Here is a 15,262-nt window from a genome sequence, read left to right as displayed (position 1 = left end):
TAAAAACCCAAATCTTGACTATACATTTATCTGAGACTCAAAAATAATGCCTCTACCTATTTTTGAGACATAAAATTCAGATGTTTACCTTCTTGGGTAGAGTTGATTGTTGATTGGTTTATAACAATCCACCACATTTTACCTTCCAAATACAAAACCATCATAAACCAAAAGACCTCAAAAAAACTAAACTTTCAATTATCCGTGAATCTTCGTGCAAGAAGAGACGAGATGAGGCATTATGGATTAATTTGTTGAAGAAAATTCCGAGTGATTGGAAAATGCTCAAAGCAAGAAGAAGAAAAAAGATTGAATACTTATATCAAGCATTAATTACATTGTTTTCATATAAATAAAGTTAATCCTGAATATTCGTCCCCTGGGGATACCTCTTTTTACAAAAGCTACGACATTGTTTTATTTATTCTTTCAAATATATGTATGTATATATATATATATCCCTTGTTATCCCCTTTTGAGCCTAAATGATTTTTCTTCTAATTCAACCTTAACCAAGGATCACCCTCCATATTGGGGGGGGGGCAAGAAGAATGATATCTACTCACATGAATAAAGATTGCCAATTACAAAGGCAAATCTTCATGAAATGGAGAGAGTTTTGAACTACAAGGTAGATCAAATACAAAGTGCTTGAAGATCAATCCATTCAAGAATAACGAAAGAATTTCCAAAATGCAAGAGAAAAAAGAGGTGCTCAAAGCAATTGACGTCCTATACTCATCCATAAAAAAAGGAAATGAACCCATAAAATTGACTGTCTAGAAGGATCCAAAAAAGAATGACAAGCAGCAAAGTAGATCCAAGTCAAGCAAGGCAATATTGAAGGCATCAGAATGAATTAATCCTTGGTTCAATTACCCTTAAACACTTGTTTGAGCCTTTTTATCCCTTTCTTTCGTAACCATGAGCCTTGGCCTACATTACTTACCTGAAAAGTCCATTCTAATCATACATGGATTTCTATGTGAAAGAGATTATCCTCATATTTCATCCTCCTCTTAGGATTGATTTTTATTTGCAAATTTTTTATTTATTATTATTTTTTAAAAAAAGCTTTAATGCATGATATGAAAAATAATAAAAGGGGGTTCAAAATGTAAATTTTTAAATAACACCTTGGAACCAAAAGAGGATTCGAGTTGAAAACCTGAAAAGGTGGCTCGAATATTGAATGGTGCAACAACGACATAAGAGACGATCTTAAGCTCTTGATGAAGCACCGCACATCCCAAAGATGCTCCTGAGATTCTGGAGTCAAGAAGTATCTCTATGAGATGATCATAACAACCATTCCTTCAAGATAGTGGAAGTTCAAAGATACATATATCCTGGACCAACCTAAACAGACCTTACTTTACTAGAATTAACTTAAACCTTAAATCAGTCAATAATTTTGACACTTGCCATAGGACTATGATTTTTTTGATTTAAAAGCGCAATTGATTTATTTGATATTCATTAAATTCATGCTTATGATTTGATTCTATTGTGAACCTGTGATAGGCAACATTTTGCAAAATTCTTTTATTCTTTGATAAAGGAAGGAGAAAAAACATTTTCAAATAGGATAGTCTCAAATGAATAAGGTCCTTGAAGCAGGTTATTGTCTATTCTACCTCTATTGAATAAAAAGAATGAACGAGGCCATAATGATGAAGCAATTCACTTTCTTGAAAGTAAGTGGTCCAAGAAGCCAGAAAGTCTAGAGAATTGAACTTATGACGCTCTCCTGTGACATTATTAGCAACTCATCAAGAAAGATTATCACTTATCTCATGTTGAGGGCAATAAGCATCACCAGACAAATTATTTTCCCCAGCTATCAATCCATGTTCTCTAGAAGATTACATCACAGAGCTATAAATCCCATGAAGCTATATTATGGGAATGAATAAGTCCACTATATGCACTCTGGTTATACCGTGATACTGGTTCAGATCTTGATGCATCATTGTTGCCTCTTCCATGTCGATTATTTTCCTTGTCCGGATTTTATTAATTATGTCCTCCAGAAGATTACTGAACTTAAATTTGATATCGGAACAGATTCTACACTTGTATGCATTTCATATTGGGTAACATTGGTTACAGGATTCCAAAAGTAAAGATAACCAGTTTTACTATCAATTAAACCTTTCCATGGTTCGGGAAGAGTGAAATATGGCAGTGAGTATCTTGGAGCAGCAGAAGAGACAGTCACTGTAGCAGTCATTGCAAGAAAATGCACCAACAAAAATCCTCTAGTTCATCCAGATGATGTTTATTTCTTCCAGTAAGTTTGTTAAACGGGATGCCACCGACAACAAGATCGAATATGTCTAATCTACTCATCAATTACTCCAACCGGTTACCAGTCAGTTCTTTCGCATATGTTTTCAAAGATATGCCAAGACAGTAGAAGGTAACCTTTGCATCACTGATCCCAGAGAAAAGAGACAAGACATTGATATCACCGAGGAACATGTCTCTAACAGATCTCCTCCTCATAAATGGTTTTTAGGGAAACCTGGAATCATTTCCACCTCATCAGGTTCAAGAGGAACAACTTTATTCCGTCCCACCCATACCAGATTCCATTTTCGGCACTCATCAAGAACATACTTCTGGACACTCGAAGGTGGCTCATCGTCATAAGCTTCAAGAGCCTTACGGATCATTTCTGTCAATTTGGCACTTCCTGTATAGTTTGTAAACAGTTCAACTTTGTTTTTGGATCCCATGAAGGCCATCATTTTTGTCAATGAAAAAGCAACATGTATGGTGCATGGAGGAAACAGAATAAGAGGAAATCTATTCTCAATCGACAGATTATGAATATAGCCCATTTTCAGTGCAATAACACAAAGATACTTTGAATCTACAAATTGTGGCTCTACATCGTATAAGTACCGTGACATTTCGGTCCAAGCACCAACTGGAGCAAGTGGCACGTTCTCGTAGTAGAAATAAAGAGGCCCAATAGCATCTTCTGGAAGTGTTCTTTGAGTTATATGATCTGATTTAGTAGGAACCCCAAAACCAATCATTAGATTTAGAAGATGAACTACATGATCATCTTCATCAAGAAGCTTCTTTTCAAGCTTCTTCTACTTCTTCCTTTTCCAAATATTAGCCCGAGTTTCGCATTTTCTTATAATTGATATCATTGCATAATGGTTTCCTATCTTCTATTGGAAGAAGTGTATCAGTAGCCTTAGCCATTTGAGCAGTACATATAAAATCTATCAACTCTACAATTGATGAATCCATACCACATCTCTCCATGGCTATTGAAGCCTCAGCCTCTAAGTACCCATTTTCGTCAAGTATAACAGTTTATTCTCCTCATCAGAATCAGAATTCAGGATTTTCTCGGTATTAAAAGAACTATCAATATCTGTGAAATCATCCTTAAAGATCACTTCATAATTAGATGAGTAGTTATCAGAATCAACATGTTGCATGATTGCGGACTTTTCAAGAGTTTGTACCACTGTATATGTAGTCTTACTATTACATCAAAGTAAGATTACTGTTCATATAAATTGGTTTCTCTCCCACAAAAATGCATATTCCAGAAATAGCCTTCACTGAAAACAAGGTTCACTGTGTCAGTCTGGAATGAATTACCAAGCGATTTATACCACTCTGTCCGACTAGATCCTTCCAGATCCAAAAATGGTCACCTCATTCAGAAGAGGCACATATCTCAGACATTTCCGTCAGAATGATTGATTATTTCTTAAGTTTGTGACAACATGAAGAGAATTCCTCAAATTACTTGACAACGCTACTATTTTGTAACACCAGAATGAGAATATTCAAGATAAACAGATTTGAGGCACGGATAAAACTACAAGTACCCACAACAGTACATTGTCAAAATTGGACCTCGTGGGGATCATGATATTGAAATCAAACAAACATTGAAAGTAAGCCTTATAATTTAAAAGGTTGAGGGCATTTTGAAGGCCCAATCCAGACAGATCCATGCGAGACATCTTGAAAGCCCATTTCAACCAGAAATAGAATGGTGGGGCATTTTGAAGGCTCATAGTAATATGAATATTTGCGCATTCTTGGAGGCTCATCTTTGCAAGAAGTAATGTTGAGCACACTTTTAACATTTGTATCTGCAAATGTTGAGGCATTTTAAAGGTTACTTCAGACATATCCATATGGGGCATTTTGAAGGCTCAGATTAACAAGAAACAAATGTTGGGGAATGCTGAAAGCCCCTTTCAATCAGAATCAGGAATGTTGATATTTTGAACGTTTTTATTAGCCAATGTTGAGGCATGCTGAAGAACCATATCATCTGATGTCAAGATCATTGATTTGAGAAAATATTTCCAATGAGGCGGAAAGGTATAAAGAATGAAAATTGTGAAACAGTGGCAGTCGAGCTGACTATATATAATTGCTTAATTCATCAGGCAGTTGCATTAGGGTCTATTATTGAAAAAATATCTACTCAGCAAGTATGGTTTCAAATACCCAATCTTCTCAACCATATGTCACATGACAGCGTGTTCTTTGTTAAGCTACATCACGGTTGCATGGATAAATATGGTCCCCAGGCAGACTATTCGATCCAAGGTTCAATTCAACAAAATATCGACTTTGAATTTTGTATTCTGTGTGTCGGTGATGATTGGAAATATTTCTTTGAGATTCCTGGCAGTTAGTTTCAACCATACTATTGAGGCTACGAAGTCATTTTTCACATCAGTTTTCACTTACTTGATGTCATTGAAGAAAGAGGCTCATCTTACGTATGTTACTCTTATTCCTATTATTATTGGGGTTATCATTACTAGCCATGGTAAACTGAGTTTTCATCTATTTGGTTTATCATGTACGTTTCATCTACAGCAACAAGAATTCCATGGACATTCTTCTGTACATGGCTCCTATAGCTGATGTGTTTCTACTTCCTACAACACTCATTATAAAAGAAAACATGATCGATATCACACTTGCCTTGCTCAAGATGATATCAAGATCAGTTGGCATCTCTTATTCAATTCGTCACCAGACCAACTTGTTGGTCATGAAACACGCCAACATTTCACTTATATTCCCATTGAGTTTTGTTCTCAAACGGTCTTGTGACATCATACAAAAGTTTCAAACACTATGAAAGAGCTTCCATGACCAGAAATCTGTGCAGAAGTCACAGCTGGATGAATGTGTTGTCAAATGTATTACGAGCATCTTAGCAGAAGCCACAGAAAATGACGAATGTGTTGTCAAGTGTTTTACGAACCAATAATTATGGTGTTGAACCAATGTTGCTATCATATGGCATTTCCATTTATAGATTCAAGATGAAGTATGTATTCTTCAACACCAAGCTTTGAAGTGAGATAAGATGAAGATTTCTTTCCACAGAAGGGAAGTAGAAATTTTAACAACAAGAAACTAGTGGAGCCGACTAATGTTGAACGACAGGTTGTTTTTAAGCATCTTGACATGATATGGTCCAAGTTGCCTTGTTCGAGATCTGATTAGATGTGAAGACATGAAAAGAATTAGGATAAATCTTCCTTGTGATGTGTTTCAAGAGTCAAATCAGAACAGACGCTGATCTCCTAATTAATCCCTACTGAGTTTAGCATATCTACATATATTCCTCAAAGATGATAGAGTTTGTAACACCCCAACCCGTACCCAACCCAGATACGAGTATGAGGTGTCACATTGACTTTTCAAACTTTAACTCTTGACAAAATTCAAAGAAAATTTAAATCTTTCATTAAAGTAAAAGCGGTTCAGTTACATAAATTGACCATAATACCCGAGCATAACTAATTCAACCAATTAGTACATGCCAGCTATACTCAAAATAACCAAAAAACATTTAAATCCTCTATTTTCTGATCTGAAATTTTGTAAGGGAGGTGCTGACCTATCTTACTCTTCTTCTCTTATCTTCTCGCTTCTGTAACCTACGTGTGAAACAATCACACGCTAAGTCGATGACTTAGTGAGGCATAAAAAACACATATAATGAAATTCATACCCACTAATCATGCATGACTGTTTTATGCTATCAAATCATATAGCTCATTTACATATACATCAACATATATATGCACTTGTACCATGTCACGAGAAACACACATATCATTATATCAAAACATATATATTTATGTACAATCATTTCTATTATTATCAATTTGTACATTAGTCCTTATAATTTTATACTCTTATCCATAATATCCTTAATTATCACATCATAGCACATATATCAGTTCACAACGAACTAAACATATAATCATACCAAGTTTATTTATCTTATTATTTTTATTAGCCCATGAACACATGTGAGAACTATAGATATGTGAGTCTATAAAGGTTGTGCACTAATGCTGTCACCACAGCTCGTATAAATGCACCGAAGTGCCATGTAGAATTGCACCATAGTGCCGCGTAGAAATGCACCGAAGTGCTATATAATAATGTCCATAAGGACCACATATCATTCCTTAAGAATCATATACATATACTAGGGATCAAGTATGTGTCTCACAAGACTTCACACATATTCCAAAGAATATATATATGTCCCGAAGGACCGCGTAAACCCTCGACTCTTGGTATGCCAACTATACCCCTAGCTCTCATGACACATAACATGGGCATTATCATTTATGTCATTTCACATGTTCACATATTCATATTACCTGGGCACGTAGTCTCATAGTTTTTGAACATAGCTCATTATCACATTTTCATATAATCACATAGTCACATAGTTCACTTACACATAAATCATTTCCATATAATTCACATGTTACATATCTCAGGTTCTTGTATTCATATAACATATAATCACATAGATTACTTTCACATATACATGTTCTCATATAGTTTCTATCATTTCTCACACAATCACATTTATTCATGTATAGTATTTCATCTAAACCATATAATAATGGCATATACTCATATCACCGAATAACTTCACCTGAATATATCTTTTGTTCATTTCAATGCTTAAATCATATAACACATAAGTTTTCCTTATGTAATTTATGCTACTTATTCATATAATCTTATGTTATCTCCTAGGTAAATGCTACCTAACTTATCTCATTTTCCATTTATACTAGTTTAATCTATTTATTTAGTTAAATTTTACTTAAATCCTATATCATAATTCTCTTTAAATATACTTCTTCTCTATAACACTTATCTTATAGTTTGGCATCATCATTTATACTCAATTCCCTTCACTAATTTATTATTCTTATATTACTCTATAGTCTAATCTTATTTAACTCATCACCCTTCTCATGTAGTCATATAAATATATTATATTGATTCTTATAATTGATCATATTTACTATGTAACATGTATGGTCACCTATCATATACCCTATTTCATATTCTCATGTAATCATATAGATCATTCATATTAATTCCTATAACTTATCACACTGCATGCATTCACAAAAATCATTTAATACATACTATAATATATATATATCACATATACCCAAATCAAACATATGCATATGATCAAACATTCATGCCTTCTAATATAAGAAATAGACTTGTCGCAAGTCTTATTTCCGTTAAACATCATAAACTAACTTGTATGCACTCACCTGGCCTCACTAGTCAATTCCAATCTCTTATCTTTCCCCTTGATCGATCTTACTTGTCAATGATTCCGGAACTTGATTAGGCTCTGAATCTACATAATTATATATTTTAAGACAATTATTAGATACCTATACCTTGTGATTTGATACTAACAACTTAAACGAACTTATTAAACCAATATTCACAATTTTCCTTTAGGGGGAATCGGTTCTACCATGGGGGTATCGATTCCCTCATGACATTCTGGAAATTTTTGTTCGTTTGAAGGGGTATCGGTTCCCTTTGAATGGGTACCAATTCCCCTTGCCCAGAAATCATATTTTTAGCTCGAAAATCACTTCATTTTTAGCTCAACACTTCATACTTCACTCCCTTTAATATTCCTAATTTTCATACACATACTTAAACTCATTTCTACTCCATAATCACTTCTTTAAACTCAAAATTCTATCATTTACATGGCATTCAAGAATCACTCTAAATTTCCAACATGTTCTAAAACCCATTCTATCACTTCATATCTCTTAATTTAACCCTTGACAAGTCAAATTAAACTTCAAAATCTATTAACTCCTTCTATTTCAAAAATTCACTTAAAAACTCATTTTTCTTAATTTCTCATAACTTGCTAATCTTTGAGTTTTAAGCCACCTAAAGCTTTCCTTAATCTTTCTTAACATCCCAAGAATCAAAACAAGCTTTAAAACGAAAGAATTAACCAACTGAAGACCCACTTACCTGATACAAGGCTTCAAGGTGGAGAGGAGGAAGAAGAAGACTGAAGAATACCCTGGAGAAATTATCTCCTTTCCCACGTTTTTATATCCCTTAAAAGAGAATAAAAAAAATCTTCTCTTAGAAAAGACCATAATACCCTTGTTATTTCCAAACTTTACCATTAAATCCAACATCAACTTTCTTCAATTAAATCCATGAACTTTTAACTTATTTCGAAATCGAGCACATAATTTTTAAAATTTGTAATTTAGTCACTGACCCTGATTTAGGATGTTACAGAGTTTCTCTTCAAAAATGATAGATTCTCTTTACAAAGATGATAAATTCTGTTTTCAAAGATGAAAGCTTTACTGGATTTCTACACAAGTTCAAGCAAAGAAAGTTGGTTTTATCCAAGACAAAATAGGGCATCAAGGTCATAATTATGATTACAACAAGAGTTCTACAGATGAAACATTTCTTCTGCGACTTTAATGCAAATGAAGCAAAGAAGACACAAAGATTGCTCTTCCAAATCAGAAATGCCGGCTTGAAATGACATTTTGACCAAGTGAAGGAAGACCGAGTTCACCACTTTGAAATCAAATAAAGACACTCAACATTCATGCATCATATTTAGGCATTTGCAAAAATAGGGGCATTTTTATTCATTCCATGTTGAATATTTGACAGAAATTTCAAATATTTTAGCAAAGATTCGAATCCATTACTCAATGGATCAACATTTCCAAAGAAGTTAATAATGAGAAGAACTCATCTGAAGAAGGAAGAAGAAGTTCATAATGAGAAGAACTTGTTCAACCTTTTGCTCGAATTCATCACTAGATGAATCAAATTTTTCAAGAAAGTTCATAATGAGAAGAACTTATCTGAAGAGGAAGAAGAAGTTCATAATGAGAAGAACTTGTTCAACCTTTGCATGAATCTATCACAGAAGAAGATAGATCAGCATCAGCATCAACATTTCCAGAAGTGTTCATAATGAGAAGAACTCATCTGAAGAAGGAAGAAGAAGTTCATAATGAGAAGAACTTGTTTAACTTTTTGCTTGAATTCATCACTCAATGAATCAACTGTTCTAGAGAAAGTTCATAATGAAAAGAACTTATCTGAAGAGGAAGAATAAGTTCATAATAAGAAGAACTTGTTCAACCTTTTTCATGACTCTATCACATAAGGAGATAGATCAACATTTCCAGAAGTGTTCATAATGAGAAGAACTCATCTGAAGAAGGAGAAGAAGTTCATAATGAGAAGAACTTGTTCAACCTTGCCTTAATTCATCACATATGAAGCCAATTAACAAATCCTCTTTTGAAGATCAACATTTCCAGAAGGAGTTCATAATGAGAAGAACTCATCTGAAAAAGAAGAAGAAGTTCATAATAAGAAGAATTTGTTCAACTTTTTGCTAGATTACGTCATAGAAGGAGATAAATTGTCATCCCCAATGGAAAAGTTCATAATAAGAAGAACTAATCCCCAAAGAAGAATTTATTCAACATTTCCATCATAATCAAGCGAAGTCAAATGAATAAAAAAATTTATTATCTTTTCGTCTTTGCCCTATTCTTGTTAACACAACAATGAACAAAAAGGGGCAGCTGAAGATACTAATTTTTTTATCCATTTGTTTTTTATTTTTAATATTATTAGTAATATTATTATTAATTTTTATACTATTTTATTTATTTTATTATATATTATTATTATTATTATTACAAACAGGCCCAAAAACGAAGCTCAATACCCAAAAGCCCATTTTACAAACAGAACAGGCCCAATTTACAAGCCCAACTCGGTCCAGGCTCAAAACTAACCTTAAACCCAATTAGGGTTTATATCATCTCAACTCTAGCCGCCATTGCTCACAGTCGTTGGATCTGGCCTTGATTCAACGGTCAAGATGCATCTAGACAAAACCCTAGGGTATCATAACCCTAGGACTCTGTTCAGCCACCGCCTCCACGTTGACGCTTCAGCTGCTGCCACGACGCCAACCAAAGGTTCCAAAAGGCCCAGGCCCCAGCCGCACACGTCGCCCTCAACAGTGAGTCACCACTGGAAGTTCGGTGACTCACCAGACTTCACCCAAGAGACCGGTCAGAGGAGTGTCTCTATGAGGCTATAAAAGCCTCATTGCACCTGCAAAGGAAGAACACAGAGAGAGCAGAACAAAAAAAACCACCCAGCAATCGAGAGGCCAACAGAGCACGGACAGAGAACCACGACGGAGAAAACAAAGAGAACACATACAGCAAACCAGCAACCAACAGTAGCAAAGAGACGAAAAACTTACTATTGGCACGGCGAAAAGCAAACGACGCCGGAACCATTGTTTAATCGAAGGTAAAAACCCTCGGTTTATTTTAGATCTAGGATTATCTTAGGGTTATTAGGAAAAACTGGGCCTGGATTTAGGACAAGGGAAAATTGGGCTTCGATTTGGGGTGGATTTTGTAATTTCTGGAACACAGTTGTCGGCCGGAAACCGGAATCCCTCCGGTGTAGAGAGAGAAGGAAAAGAGGAAAAATGAGAATCAATGGCCTTTAGGGTATAAATACCCTCATCAAAACGCGCCGGGCGTATGTGTAATTTCAGAAAGAGTAAACCCTTTCCGCAATACCTGCAGTTTTGTAACTTAATGAGTTGGTCACTTAAATCGAGTTATAATCATTTTAATTTGGTTTCTTAATTTTATTTTATTATAATTCAGTACTTACTTGTTTATATAATATTTAGGATAAATAATATATTTAGCCCTTATAATTTTTATAATTTACATTTTAACCCGATTTAATTAAATAAGGCTAAATTACATTATTAGCACTTAGATTTTTTTTATTTCAAGTTAGAGCCTTTAATTTTAATAATTATTATTTCAATCACTGATTAATAATTAAGGGATAATTACAATATTAGTAATTATATTTTTATAATGATTCAAATTATGTTCATTAATTTAGATATTTAAATCTTAATCTTGTTGTTTAATTTTATTTAATTACTATTTATTTGCATTTTATTTTTATTATTGTCTTTTTTTATTTCTAAATTATCACTTTAATTATTATTAATATTATTATTTAGTCATATAAATATATATAATAAATAATATTTATTTTTAAACATTCTATTTATAAATTTAATTTTATATAAATTACTTTTAAGAAAAATAATCATATTTTAATATTTATTTATTTTTTAATATTAAAAATAGGATGTCTTAAAGCACCTAAAAGTCATTTTCTGATATTCTTAAATAAATAAATATCCTATTTTTATAAATTATATATTAATTATTTTTAAAGAAATGTTTTATTAATATTTATTTATTAATATTAAGGAACGGGATGTCTTAAAGCACCTAGAAGTCCTTTTCTGATATTTTTAAGTAAATAAATATCTTATTTATAAAAATAAAAAAATATATATAGATATTAATATATTTTTAAATTATACTAATAAATTTAAAATAACAGGATTATGAATTAAATATTTTTTTAAAATTTTAATTTCCAATAATAGAGACAATTTATAATTAATAAGTACCAATTTTGGGCGTTATAGGGGTGCTAATCCTTCCCTAAACGTAATCGACCACGAATCTTTTTTATTTTTGGTTATACGCAGATCAATTTTATCTTTTAAATTATGTTTTCTTTAAAACTATTTTAAAAGATTGTTTTTAGGTATTTGACCTACCTAACCCAAAAAGGTTAAAGGCGACTCCTAAAATATTTTGAAAAATCAAAATCATTTATTTATTCATTTTATTTTTCCCGCCAAGAAAAAATTTCGTGTCCGGGCAAAAATCGGTTACGACAGGAGGGATAAATATGTTATTTCTGGTCAGCTAAAGCTTTTGAGGAATATATATAAAATTAATGTTTGAGTTTGACTCGAATTCAAAGTGACATAAATTAAATAAAATTAGGGTAATAAATTTTTTTACAATACTTGATCTAAAATGATTAACCAAAAAATTAAATATAGCAGAAACTCTTTAAATTAATACTCGGTAAATTAATAAACTCTTTAAAATAATAAATTTGTCTAGTCCCGACCTAGGTCAATGTAAAAAATTGAAAAACTCGATAAAATAATAAGATAATAATTTTTCATGAGATCCCTTTATAATTTTCGGTCCCAAGAAAATCATAAATTAATAATTCATAGAAACTGAAAAAAATATATTACACTCTATTGAAATATGATTCAATAGTTGTTTGTTTTCCTTTAAAGTTCAAGTCTATTTAGAGCTCTTGCAACGTAATTCTAAGAGGCATAGACTAATTTGCCTTTTTGTTTGGTATGTACAGTATAATTACTTAAAAACTCTTTAAATTAATAATTATTAATTTATCGATAAATTAATAACTCTCTAAATTAATAAATTTCTCCGGTCCTGACATTATTAATTTATAGAGTTTTAACTGTATGAGTTGTAAAAAAAATTATAGCAAGCATATTATGTTAAATATATTAAACATTAGTTTCACTTGTTTCAATCCAAACATGTATGGTATATTAGAAGAAATACTTATATGTATGGGAAAATCTATGAGTTATGTATACTATATAGAGATGGTGTAGATATGTACAACCCTTCGCTATCTGTCTTTTGTTATTTCACGACACTTCATGTAAAATATGGTGCGAAGTGCCTGAAAAAGACTAACAACAAACCTGCTTGGCAAGCAGGAAAATGAGAGAGAAAGAACATGCATGATCTATATAGTGAAGATTTTTGTAGTGACCTAATTTATGATATGATGAAGATTTGAAGAGAAATACACTTCAAAATGCCTTCTGATAAAATCCATGAATCTTCTTCCACGACTATTCCCTCTGCATATTCAACTGCTGGTGAAAGTTTCCAATGAAAGTTTCGGATTTGGAAAACAACTCAGGCCCACTAAGCACTCCGAAATCTTCTTCCTCCTCCTTGAGGTCTTGTCCGTTAACAGCTTCGGGTTCGGTTTCTCCATTTCCTATAAAGAAAAGGCTCACTCTCTCCGCCTTGATCGACCCGACATTGATCTTCTTCTCTTAGACGGATTTGTCGACGATTTTTTTGCCTTTCTTTTCACTACCTGCTGTAGGAGAAACCTGTTTTGGATCATCTTTGCTTTCGACTGTGCGTTTAGCTTATTGTGTCGCCGTCTTCACCGGCTTTGCTGCAGCGTAAGAAGGCCTAGTGAACAACGATCCTAAACCGGCTTCGGCTCCGAGCGATAGGATGACAAGGTTGAGGACTAAGTAAAGATAAGTAGGTCTCGAGGATGAAGACAAAAGTGCTGCCACAACAGATAGTATCAGAATCTGAGATTTCTTGAACTTGTTCATGGCTACGTCTTAAACAATCTGGTGTTTGAGTTACTGCCAGTAGGGAAGAAGAAGAAGCTTTGAAGATATATATATATAGAACAAAGGAAATTGAGAAAATAGAGAGAGTTAGCATCCACCTATCACGTGTGGGTAAAATTTGCAAGTCATATATATTATTTATTTATATATTCCTTTAAAATTGAGATATTTTAATCTTTAAATTTCATTTTCAGGCCCCCACAATGTTGCAAAAGAACATTGCTTTGAATTAGATTGGAACATAATTGTACAATTTAAATCTTTAAATTTCATTGAAAGGTAGCAAAAGAGGATAAAAATGTAAAGACAAGAGAACATGAGGATGCAATAGGTTCTTTTTTCAATTGGCCGAAGGGTTGATAAGGTCGGTGCCAAAAGAGTTAGGATCTATTTACTTAATGTAATTTTTTTATTTTCACAAATTTAATATCGTTAAACGAATAAAAATAGATGATTGAGATTAACTTTTTTGTTCTTTTTTCAATGAATATCTTCTTATTTTATACGGTTAATATCAGCTTTTGATTTTTTTCTCATCCAACAATCTTAAAAATGTGTAAAATTTTTAGTTTTACAATATGTAATTGGATCCTAGTCACATGAGTTAGGATCTACTTACATTTAGGATCTACTTATATAAGATAAAACTATTTTAGTTTTACACATATTTAGGATAACTGAATGAGTAAAAATAGATGACTGGAATTAACTTTTTTTCACTGAATATGTTATTATTTCCTATTTAAACATATTATTAAATAAAATACAATTTTAAAATACAATTTAAATATAATTTAATTATGATTTAATTTTTTGGTCCCTTAAGAATATATTTACCCACTTGAATTGGTACCTTTGTGGTCCTTTATTGCATCTTTAAAAACTTAAGATACCCAAAATGTTTAGACTTCTTAGAAGGGAAAAAAAAAACAGCCCAATCAAACATAAGCCTAGTAGCGGCTGTGGAGGCCAATACTAATGAGGTCTTTGTTAATTTTAAAGTCGAGTTACTAAAAACTTTGGATTTTAGATTTAAATTTTACAATATGTAAATACATTTAGGTTTAGATTTTATTATAAATAATTTTATAATTGTGCATGTAACATTAAAAATTACGTTAAAATGTTTTTTAAAAAATTACATTAAAAGATAACTAAATATATACATTTTTATTGCTAATTTATTACTTTTAGAAGAAGAAGAAATCCTAACCGCTGTCACCTTTCCCTCTCTTTCCCTCTTTTTTTTTCTTTATAACTTATGTCAATTTCGATAGATCAAATCAATTTTTTTTATTTAATTTTGTTTAGTCGACGACGACACCAATTTTGATACTGACTGTCGACCGCTGGCTGTTTTTCTCTTTATTTTTTAGTTTTTTTAATCAGAATAATTATGTCTTTGTGACATGTTTATCTCTATCTTTATGAAACGTTTATCTCTGTCTTTGTAATACGTTTTTCTCTATTTTTTTTTGTAGTTTTCAATTTTTTGACTATTGTTTTCGTTTATCTTTTTTCTCATGATTGTATTTGACA

The 15,262-nt window shown here is 32.3% G+C and overlaps 2 long non-coding RNA genes across 2 annotated transcripts in view; one reads left to right on the top strand and one right to left on the bottom strand.

Moving 5' to 3' along the window:
- Positions 1-701: 701 nt before the first annotated feature.
- On the bottom strand, positions 702-13,787 carry LOC120145355. The gene is made up of 3 exons (XR_005518125.1): positions 13,647-13,787; positions 11,955-11,961; positions 702-714 (listed from the first exon to the last, which is right to left on the bottom strand). It is a non-coding gene; the product is annotated as an uncharacterized LOC120145355 (long non-coding RNA).
- Positions 13,520-15,262, top strand: part of LOC120145356 — a 30,447-nt gene continuing 28,704 nt past the window's right edge. The window contains exon 1 of the long non-coding RNA XR_005518126.1: positions 13,520-13,668. This is a non-coding gene — a long non-coding RNA (uncharacterized LOC120145356). The remainder of the gene's footprint in view (positions 13,669-15,262) is intronic.

The sequence above is a fragment of the Hibiscus syriacus genome, unplaced genomic scaffold, assembly GCF_006381635.1.
Source record: "Hibiscus syriacus cultivar Baekdansim isolate YM2019G1 unplaced genomic scaffold, ASM638163v2 tig00110893_pilon, whole genome shotgun sequence".
Classification (NCBI taxonomy): domain Eukaryota; kingdom Viridiplantae; phylum Streptophyta; class Magnoliopsida; order Malvales; family Malvaceae; genus Hibiscus; species Hibiscus syriacus.
Note: the sequence above shows the minus strand (reverse complement) of the source record. Positions and strands in the feature narration are given on the sequence as shown.